General features: G+C 39.5%; 1 long non-coding RNA gene across 3 annotated transcripts in view; it reads left to right on the top strand.

Annotated features, from left to right (window-relative positions):
• Positions 1-899: 899 nt before the first annotated feature.
• LOC124882976 overlaps positions 900-9,871 on the top strand; it is a 64,256-nt gene continuing 55,284 nt past the window's right edge. For all 3 annotated transcript variants that reach the window (XR_007042044.1, XR_007042045.1, XR_007042046.1), the window contains exons 1-2: positions 900-992; positions 2,176-2,294. This is a non-coding gene — a long non-coding RNA (uncharacterized LOC124882976). The remainder of the gene's footprint in view (positions 993-2,175; positions 2,295-9,871) is intronic.

Raw genomic sequence — 9,871 nt, 5'->3', positions numbered from 1 at the left:
GCTGTATTGGCAGTACTAGTTTGACAGAGGGACCAATATGTGTCAGTGTGGTCAGGTTTGGGGAACCAGGTGGTGAGTTGTGGGCTCATGAATCTTCCCCTGTCCCACAATTCAAACCAAATTCTGTCTGTTCATACTTGTGTATAGCGCATTGTCTGTTACATATGTCTGTAGTGTGATCACTAGAAAACCTGTGAAATATTTACATGAATAAAATTTTCCCACAATCCTTTGCTATGTCCAAGGTTTGGAAAAGGCAACTCGTTTCTTTTCTGAAAATAAAAACCCCATTTTGAATTTTCAGTTTCAAAGAAACATAAATTTGCTCTGCTTGGGGGTCAGTGACATGTTTAGGTCCGCAGATTCTAGACATTCACTGTCCTAGTTTGGTTAGACATCTGCTTTTATTGTTGTTAACCACAGCACCTTTAAAAATAGGCTTCAAGATCTGTTCCGGCTCCTTCTTGATGGTTCACATCTTACCTTTCAATCTGTACCTTCAGTGTTGATCTCAACCAGATTATGCTTTTTATATGGAATCCCTCAGGGTTCGGTTTTGGGAGCAATTCTGGTTCCATTATGATCCTGAGGCGCTAGGTTTTGGTTTTCATTTGTGTTCATGTTATTCAACAATTTCCTTGTTTATTATTTTCTAACAGGTCTTGCCATATTGTGTTGTTTTTGCCACTTGGGTTTTGACATATAGATTCATTTCACTGTGGTAGGTGGTTCTCTCAGTTTATTCTTTTGTTTTACCTTCAAGTTTACTTTAGCGTTTTTGTACATTTCTTTATTATTCATGTTTCTCTCTGTCTGCTCCTGCTCATCATCAGATCTCTCTCCCTTCATAGCTCTCAGCTGTTCCTCATCTCCCCTGATTACACTCACCTGTTTACCATGCCTTCTCTACACTCTTCCCAAGGTATATATTCCTCTCCGGTTGTTCCCACTGTCCTGTATCTCTACTTGTGCTGCGTGTCCTGGAAGTTATTGTAAGTTTGCAGTTTTCTTCATTAAATCCTTGCATTCATCATACTGTTCCTGTCTGCAGTATTGGTCCTGCTGCCACCATTGCATTATGACAGTGACTCCAGAGAAAATATCATTGATCCATGCTTTTATTTCTTCTCATTTAGATGATTATATTGTAAACAAATGCCCTTGATATTGACTCCAGATGGGGTGAATCTCCTAACTGGAAGCAATGGAAGGCCACATGTATTAGTCTCTCTACTGGCTACCAGCTCCATTCAGAGTTTACTTTAAAATGTTGGTGTTAACCTTCAGGGCTTTGCATGGTGAAGCTCCTAATTACATCTCTGACCTGTTAAAGCTGTTCACATCATTTCGGACCCTCAGGTGGGCTAACCAGAGACTGTCAGGAACTCAGGGCCGTTTTTATAGCACTCCTTTCAAGCTCTCACTGCTCATCTGTGTCGACCATTTTGATTCCTAAGGAACACAAGCTTGTTAGTTTTTACAATCAACATTTATTTTTTGTGTCCTTTTAATCTTTTTGCTTATTGTATTGTTTGTTTGCTTCTTGCCGTGAATCATTTTGTAAGTATTATCAGTGAAAGTTGCTACATAAATAAAGTTCACTAACTTTAATTAAGGAGAAATCCCAAAAGAAGAGCCATGTAGGGACCATTGATCATGTCACTGACACTTTAAGTGGGTCAGCTTTGCACTTTTCACCTGCTTCATCACTAAGGAGGTTAAGGGGTCAGAAAGGTTGGTGCAGACTGGGTTCTTTGCTTCCAGGGAAAAATATGTCCATCAATTTATTTTAACCTAAATTTTGCCATAGAAACTCTTCAAAAACTCCTTTTTGAAATGGAGAAGTGAGGTTGTTACACATGTGGGTATTATGAGAATGCAGTTGAACTGCTGGATTTTGTAATTTATTTCTTTAAGTCACCTTTAACCTGAAAATGAACCCTTTTAAAATTCCAGTGGAATCTGCCAAACTGTCCAGATCCAAAGACAAAACTGTCCCCACAGTGAAAATGATGAGTGTCTGACCCCGAGGTGCCTTTTTTAAATGACAAAAGTTCATTACTAATGATTGGAGATCTGATCCACTATGTATAATGCATTTGCTGCTTGTGTTTATTTATTGTGTATTTTTTTTTGATGGCCTCAGTGTTTGTAATTTTTATTTTATTTTTCCAGAGATCTGTGGCGTTATTCTCCAGTCCCCAAATGTCTGAGGCTCAGCAGGTTGCAGATGTGTCATTGCTCCAATCACTGAATTTCTTGCTCAGTGTGTCACCTAGCTCTGCAGATGCATGGTAATAAACCATTTATTTTTTATTTATTTATTGATTTATTTAGCGCTTTAAAACACCAAGGCACTTAACTGTGAGATCACAAACACAGTGAGAATCAAAAAATGAAAATATAAAAGCAGACAACAGGAAAATAAAAATCAGAGCTGAAATGCCACTATATTACTTGATTATTAAAAGCTTATCTGAAAAAATAAATCTTAAGCTTAGATTTAAAGGGTCAGTGGTGGAGTGAAGGACTAAGGGAAGCTGGTTCCAGAATCTGGGTGCTGCCACTGAAAACTCCCAGTCACCCCAGTGCTTCTGTCTAGTCCACGGAACATCTAATAACAGTTGATTTGATGACCTCGGGGATCTGCCATGTTCAAGAAGATGAAGTTCAAATAAATAAGGTGGGGCCAAGACATTAAGAGGTTTAAAAACAAAAGTTTTAAAATCATTTCTAAAAAGGACAGGAAGCTAGTGTAAAGAAGATAAGACAGGGAGCTGCGTTCTGGACAAGTTGAGGATGTTTAAGGGAAGACTGAGAGACACCAATATAGAGTCCATTACAATAGTTGAGTCTAAAGCTAATAAAAGCATGAATGGCCTACACCTAGTCTGGACGGATTAAAAAAGGTTTAACTTTGGCCAGAAGATGGAGATTTAAAAACATGATTTGACCAGACTTGATTTGTTTATTGAATTTAAACTCCTGTTAAATACTCTAGCAGTGTAATTTAATTTAAAAGGCTAAGCACTGATATCTATGGTGTCATTGTTGCCAAATAAAATAGATTTGGTCTTTTGTTTTATTTAGGAATGGAAACTGCAACTTGGCTTTAGAGACAAATAAATTTGTAGGCTGTTTGCATATAATTGGAAGGACCGTATAGATGTAGTAATGTCCCCCGAGTGGCAGCACAGAGGGAAAAGAGAAGGGGACCTAGAATGGAGCCTTGCGGGTCCCCACACAGAGGAGGATAAATTATTGATCATGATGGAGAAGGTTCTGTCTATCAGATCAGAACTTAACCACTTCAGAGCAGTCCCATGGGTACCAACAAATGAGACAGAAGGACAGAACGGTTTACTGTCAGAGGTTGCTATTGGGTCCAACAGAACCAGAACAACAGGGCACTTACTGTCAACAGACATGGCTATGTCACTGTGTATCTTAATAAGGTGTTCTCAGTGCTCAATGTTGGGATCTAAAACCTCACTGAAATTTTTCAGAAATGCCATTTGTTTCTAAAAAAATGTTGTGATTGGATCAAAATGATTTCAGAGAGAGGAAAGGTGAATGAGTTGGGTCAAAAATGAGATAAGATTGAGTCTAGGTGGGTTTTTAAGAAGGGGTAAACAGGGATGATCTTTACATTTTTGTCTGATGCTTCTAGTTTCACCTTTCTTCTCTGGTTTTGTTGGATCATCGTCACATTTCCTAATATCTCAACCAACTTAACAATGTATCAGTTGCATGTTGGAAAAACAGTGGAATTTGTTCATTCATGGACCAAACTAAGGATATTTAGAAATGCAAGCTTAATTCTCTCTATTTTATGCATTCAGGCACTAAACAAAGTATTTGTGTCTTATATTTGATGAAAACTATCAAACATCTTTCTGCGTTTTCCACTAAGTTTTAGATGATTGGCAGCCATGTTGGATATGAGCTTAGGGTCCATCTAAAGTATTTGGGAGACTCGTATGCAGTAACGAATAAGTTGTTCTGGTCTGTTGAAGTGAAAAAAGAGCTCTGCATTAATTAGTTCGTCTACGTTCCAGTCCAAACCTATGGCCATGAGGTGTGGATCATGGCAGAGCCAAACTGAACGATAGGGAGAAATGTTTCATGATTCAGACAGAGCTTGGAGTAGAGCCGCTGCTGGAAAGAAATCAGCAGAAAGTTATCTGATCAGGATTCCTCTTGAGGCCCAGGAGCAAACCCAGAACTTTCTGGAGGGACTCCATATCCTTACATGTAACTCATTTAACACTTAAGTTCCTTGCATGCTGGTCCTTCATGTCACAGATGTCTCTGCAGTTTGTCCATCAGAGAGAGCATGGACAGAAATGAAGCCTGAAGAACAACAACCCGTGTTTAGATTTACTAAACTTTCTGGGCTTGGTGCATCATCTGCACGAGATGCTCTAAAAGCAGCAGGATATGACCTCCAGAGTATAACTCCCAATGTGAAAACCGATATTTTGATTTCTGATTCTGATATTCAACATGTTTGTAATGCAATAGTTGTACCAAGAACTGTTCCTGCAGCTGGAATCTTCACTGATCTTGGTGCTGGAGCTGTATTCATTGGAATATGAGGAGAGAATCCACACATCCAAGGGGATGAACATGCATAACATGCAGATTCCAAGCAGAAAGGCCCCCAGCCATAATTCGAACCCAGGACCATCTTGCTGCCAGGCACCAGTGCTACAGTGAAGCCTGTGGTAACGTCTGTGACTGGGCATTGAATAAGCAGAACATTTGATGAGATGATTTGGGACTTCTGTGTTCATTGGTCTGAATGTTCAAAGCAGAACTCGGTCCTTGGAAAACCCGGAGACACAAAATGCAGAACTTCAGGCCTCAAAACAGCCCTGCATAAACAAAGAGGCAGTTAGCATAGTGTATTGTATAGCTTACAAGCTAAATCTATCGATTTAGGCTGAAATCCAGTCCAGCAGGACCACCATGAAGTCATCTGCAGAATTAACCTGCAGCTATGAACAAAACTGTATTCCTTGAAGACACCAAATATACCTCTTTCACTATGTTTTCATCCATCGCTCCTTTATTCCATCTGAAGATCTAGAGATACTGAATCATTTGATAAAAACATAATTATAGGATATGGATGATGATTTTTCAGTGTAAAAATCTCCCGTTCTCAGTCTTTCCCCTTTGTTCCTAAAGACCTGAAGCCAGAAACATGAGCAATCAGCACTCTGTGAGGTGGTGGGAGTTCTCTTCACATGTTCGAGACCCCATTGCTACTTTCAAAAGAGCAGCCTCGTGTTGCATTGTCTCCTTAACAATCGTAAATTTCAACCATAATCTCCCGTCACAACATAGCAGATAAAAGATAATTATCTCTTTTAACGGAGGTACCCTGGGGCTTCTTGGACGGCCTAGCAGACGACATGCCTAAACCCTCAACACACACACACACACACACAGAGAGACAGAGCAGAAACCATTCTCTCTTCTGCAAACAGGCTTGGTTTTTGGCTGCAACTATATTGAGAATAATCAACGATTTGTTGCAAATCAACCAGCTTTTTAAGTTACTACATGCATTTAAACATTTAAACCATGCCTTCTCTTTCTGTTTGCGGAGAACAATTCAACACCTGCTTGATTTATATCACATCTTTGTGTAAAATAAAAAGATGTTTTCCTCTTCAGATTAACAGACTGATTTTCTGCACAAAGTGCCCATGTTCAATTTTAGAGGATAGTTTAAAACTCTACCTGCAACGCTGTCAGTGGATTTAAGTAATGGCTTGAGAAAAGAGAGTTGGATTGGAGAACATTATTTCTGGATAAAATTGCAAGTTTTAAATGTAAATCAGCTGAATGCTCAATTTTTGTTTTATTTCTTTTTATTTTTTTGCCTTTTAAACATTTTAATATCTAAGCTAAAAAGTATCTTGGATACGTCATTTCTAGTTCAGCCACGTCTTTCTTTACTTCGTTACATCATAATACAACATAGTTGGTGGATTGCTGCTGAGTTTGTCAAATAAACCGATCAAAACATTTATTTTAACTTGAAAGTCAGCCAAAACAAAGCAGAAATAAACTACCTGAAAACAGTTAAACCATGCACAATATGGGAATAATCCAGATTATTTAAAATCAAAGCACACAACCTGGCTCTTATGGGCCATCAATATAGATTTTGTTTTCATTTCTAAGTGAGAATATTAATAAATATACATATTAAACACAATGCAATTAAAATATGCTTTTTTACCAGGTTTTTTCATGTTATATTGATTTTGAAAATATTGCAACCTCATGTTTTACTGCATTTAATTGGGTTTTAAGTGATAAACCGTCACAGAGTAATGCATAAGGGGAAGAAACATTTTATAGGTTTTTAAAAAAAATGTTCTCCCTCTTTACTTGAATACCCCCAAAATAAAATTCATAGCAACTTGTTGGACAGGGAATATGGTCAGGTGGGGAGAAGAATGGACAACATGTTTAGTCTGATAAATCTGACACACCCTAAAGACTTGCAGCTGGACCTGCTGAGAAAGACAAAGTACCGACTCAAGGGGTTTGAATACGGATGCATGCCACACTTTTCAGATGCCACACTTTTTTTTTTTAAATCTTGAATCGTTTTTCCTTCCTAGCTAAAGTCAGTTATGTCCTTCTTTGTGTTAGTCATAAAATCCCAATAAAATGTACGAAAGTTAATTTGTAACAATTCAAAAAGGTTAATGAGTTATGAATACTTTTATTATTTAAACCAGTTTTAGTGTTTCCTGAAGTTGCTTTCATGCTGTACGGTGAAATAAAGTATTTTCCTGACGTGGGAAGACTGGATACAATCGGAACCCTTTAGTTTTCAATAATTAAGACTCATTAAGCTGAGATAAGGCAGGTTTATGAGGCTCCAACTGACTCTAGTTTCTTCAATCTAGCAGTAAATCCAGAAGGTAGGATTGGGACTTCACGTTGGTGGTCCTGAGATGATCTTCAGAAGTCAAATTCCTTTTTAAAATGATGACTATTGGAAGAACATTGCGAGATTTCTTGGAAAATGGAAAACAAACGGACATAATGGGTGTAATGGTTGTTGAGGCCGTTTGTGTGGTCAGTTTGCTTTTTTTTTTTTTTTTTTTAACAGGCTTATCAGCAATGTTTATTTGAATTAGAGAATGGAATTGGGACTTTTTCTGGGTCTGCTCATTTTAGGTATTTATTGGATGCCCTATTTGGAAAATATGAATTGAAACAAAAGATGTCACCTTTTTGAGAATTTATTTAAGTTTTGCAAAGAAAGAGCAGTGTCACTTTAGCTCCTACAGGTCCTTCTCAAAATATTAGCATATTGTGATAAATTTCATTATTTTCCATAATGTCATGATGAAAATTTAACATTCATATATTTTAGATTCATTGCACACTAACTGAAATATTTCAGGTCTTTTATTGTCTTAATACGGATGATTTTGGCATACAGCTCATGAAAACCCAAAATTCCTATCTCACAAAATTAGCATATTTCATCCGACCAATAAAAGAAAAGTGTTTTTAATACAAAAAACGTCAACCTTCAAATAATCATGTACAGTTATGCACTCAATACTTGGTCGGGAATCCTTTTGCAGAAATGACTGCTTCAATGCGGCGTGGCATGGAGGCAATCAGCCTGTGGCACTGCTGAGGTCTTATGGAGGCCCAGGATGCTTCGATAGCGGCCTTTAGCTCATCCAGAGTGTTGGGTCTTGAGTCTCTCAACGTTCTCTTCACAATATCCCACAGATTCTCTATGGGGTTCAGGTCAGGAGAGTTGGCAGGCCAATTGAGCACAGTGATACCATGGTCAGTAAACCATTTACCAGTGGTTTTGGCACTGTGAGCAGGTGCCAGGTCGTGCTGAAAAATGAAATCTTCATCTCCATAAAGCTTTTCAGCAGATGGAAGCATGAAGTGCTCCAAAATCTCCTGATAGCTAGCTGCATTGACCCTGCCCTTGATAAAACACAGTGGACCAACACCAGCAGCTGACACGGCACCCCAGACCATCACTGACTGTGGGTACTTGACACTGGACTTCTGGCATTTTGGCATTTCCTTCTCCCCAGTCTTCCTCCAGACTCTGGCACCTTGATTTCCGAATGACATGCAGAATTTGCTTTCATCTGAAAAAAGTACTTTGGACCACTGAGCAACAGTCCAGTGCTGCTTCTCTGTAGCCCAGGTCAGGCACTTCTGCTGCTGTTTCTGGTTCAAAAGTGGCTTGACCTGGGGAATGCGGCACCTGTAGCCCATTTCCTGCACACGCCTGTGCACGGTGTTTCTACTCCAGACTCAGTCCACTGCTTCCGCAGGTCCCCCAAGGTCTGGAATCGGCCCTTCTCCACAATCTTCCTCAGGGTCCGGTCACCTCTTCTCATTGTGCAGCGTTTTCTGCCACACTTTCTCCTTCCCACAGACTTCCCACTGAGGTGCCTTGATACAGCACTCTGGGAACAGCCTATTCGTTCAGAAATGTCTTTCTGTGTCTTACCCTCTTGCTTGAGGGTGTCAATAGTGGCCTTCTGGACAGCAGTCAGGTCGGCAGTCTTACCCATGATTGGGGTTTTGAGTGATGAACCAGGCTGGGAGTTTTAAAGGCCTCAGGAATCTTTTGCAGGTGTTTAGAGTTAACTCGTAGATTCAGATGATTAGGTTCATAGCTCGTTTAGAGACCCTTTTAATGATATGCTAATTTTGTGAGATAGGAATTTTGGGTTTTCATGAGCTGTATGACAAAATCATCCGTATTAAGACAATAAAAGACCTGAAATATTTCAGTTGGTGTGCAATGAATCTAAAATATATGAATGTTAAATTTCCATCATGACATTATGGAAAATAATGAACTTTATCACAATATGCTAATATTTTGAGAAGGACCTGTATATTTCCAGAATTGCTTCCTGCTCCGAGGACATGCGCTTCAATCCTACCTGCTGCTTGTTACAGTGTAGCGGACAGCCGTGTTTCCCAGCCCCTTGGCAAAACTGAAAGTGTCACCTGTCGAAACCTGTGGTAGCAGCTCATTTGCATGGGCCTGCGTCCAGAAACTGTCACTGGGGTTTACCCAACCCTGTCTGAAGTGTTCCCCTTTCCTTGCTGGGAACAAACAGGCTGCGTAATAACCGGAGCTGTGCAGCTAGTGACTAACTGGCACCTCTTCCCCACATCACAACTCCACAGAAAAGTAGAGCAGACAGGTGTTTGTATTCTGGTCCCCTGGGTGCTGTTCCAGGGCTGAGTTGTTAGTTTGATGACATGATCTTGGCCCTATTTGCAAGGAGCTATTTGAGGAGGTGTTTTGATAAACAGCCAGTTTATGTCTGGGCCAAGTTGTGCTAACAACCTATTAATAAACTGGCTAAGAAGCTGATATTGTAGGACAGATGGTGAGGCTTCAACACTACGTTTCCTGTTCTCATTCAATTTCCTCCATACAAACACAAAAATAAGTTATGTTTTCACTCTAAGTTTAAAGCGATGTGAGCAGACCTCAACAATCTGCCGGGTTAACTTCGTAGAACATCATATAGAAGATCACAGACCTGCCCTGAGCATGATATGTGCACTTGGCTTTTGATTTCAGTTTAATAATGAGTTACGTCAGCTTCAGGAAATGTTGCAACTGTACAAACATCTCTACAGTGCTGTTCCAATTCGCACTGATTTATAATTCTAACTTCTGACATCAAACTCAGCCAGAACTGATAAAGTTCTGCAGTTTATCTGGTGTTCAGAGGCTGAACTTCACTAATTAGGCTTCACACTAAGAGTCATGATATTGTTATATTTAATTGTCAATGTTGCCATGACGATATTGTCTTCCTCACTCCTG

The sequence above is a fragment of the Girardinichthys multiradiatus genome, chromosome 17 (genome assembly GCF_021462225.1).
Source record: "Girardinichthys multiradiatus isolate DD_20200921_A chromosome 17, DD_fGirMul_XY1, whole genome shotgun sequence".
Taxonomy (NCBI): domain Eukaryota; kingdom Metazoa; phylum Chordata; class Actinopteri; order Cyprinodontiformes; family Goodeidae; genus Girardinichthys; species Girardinichthys multiradiatus.
The sequence above is the reverse complement of the archived record's forward strand: the minus strand, read 5'-3'. Positions and strand labels throughout refer to the sequence as shown.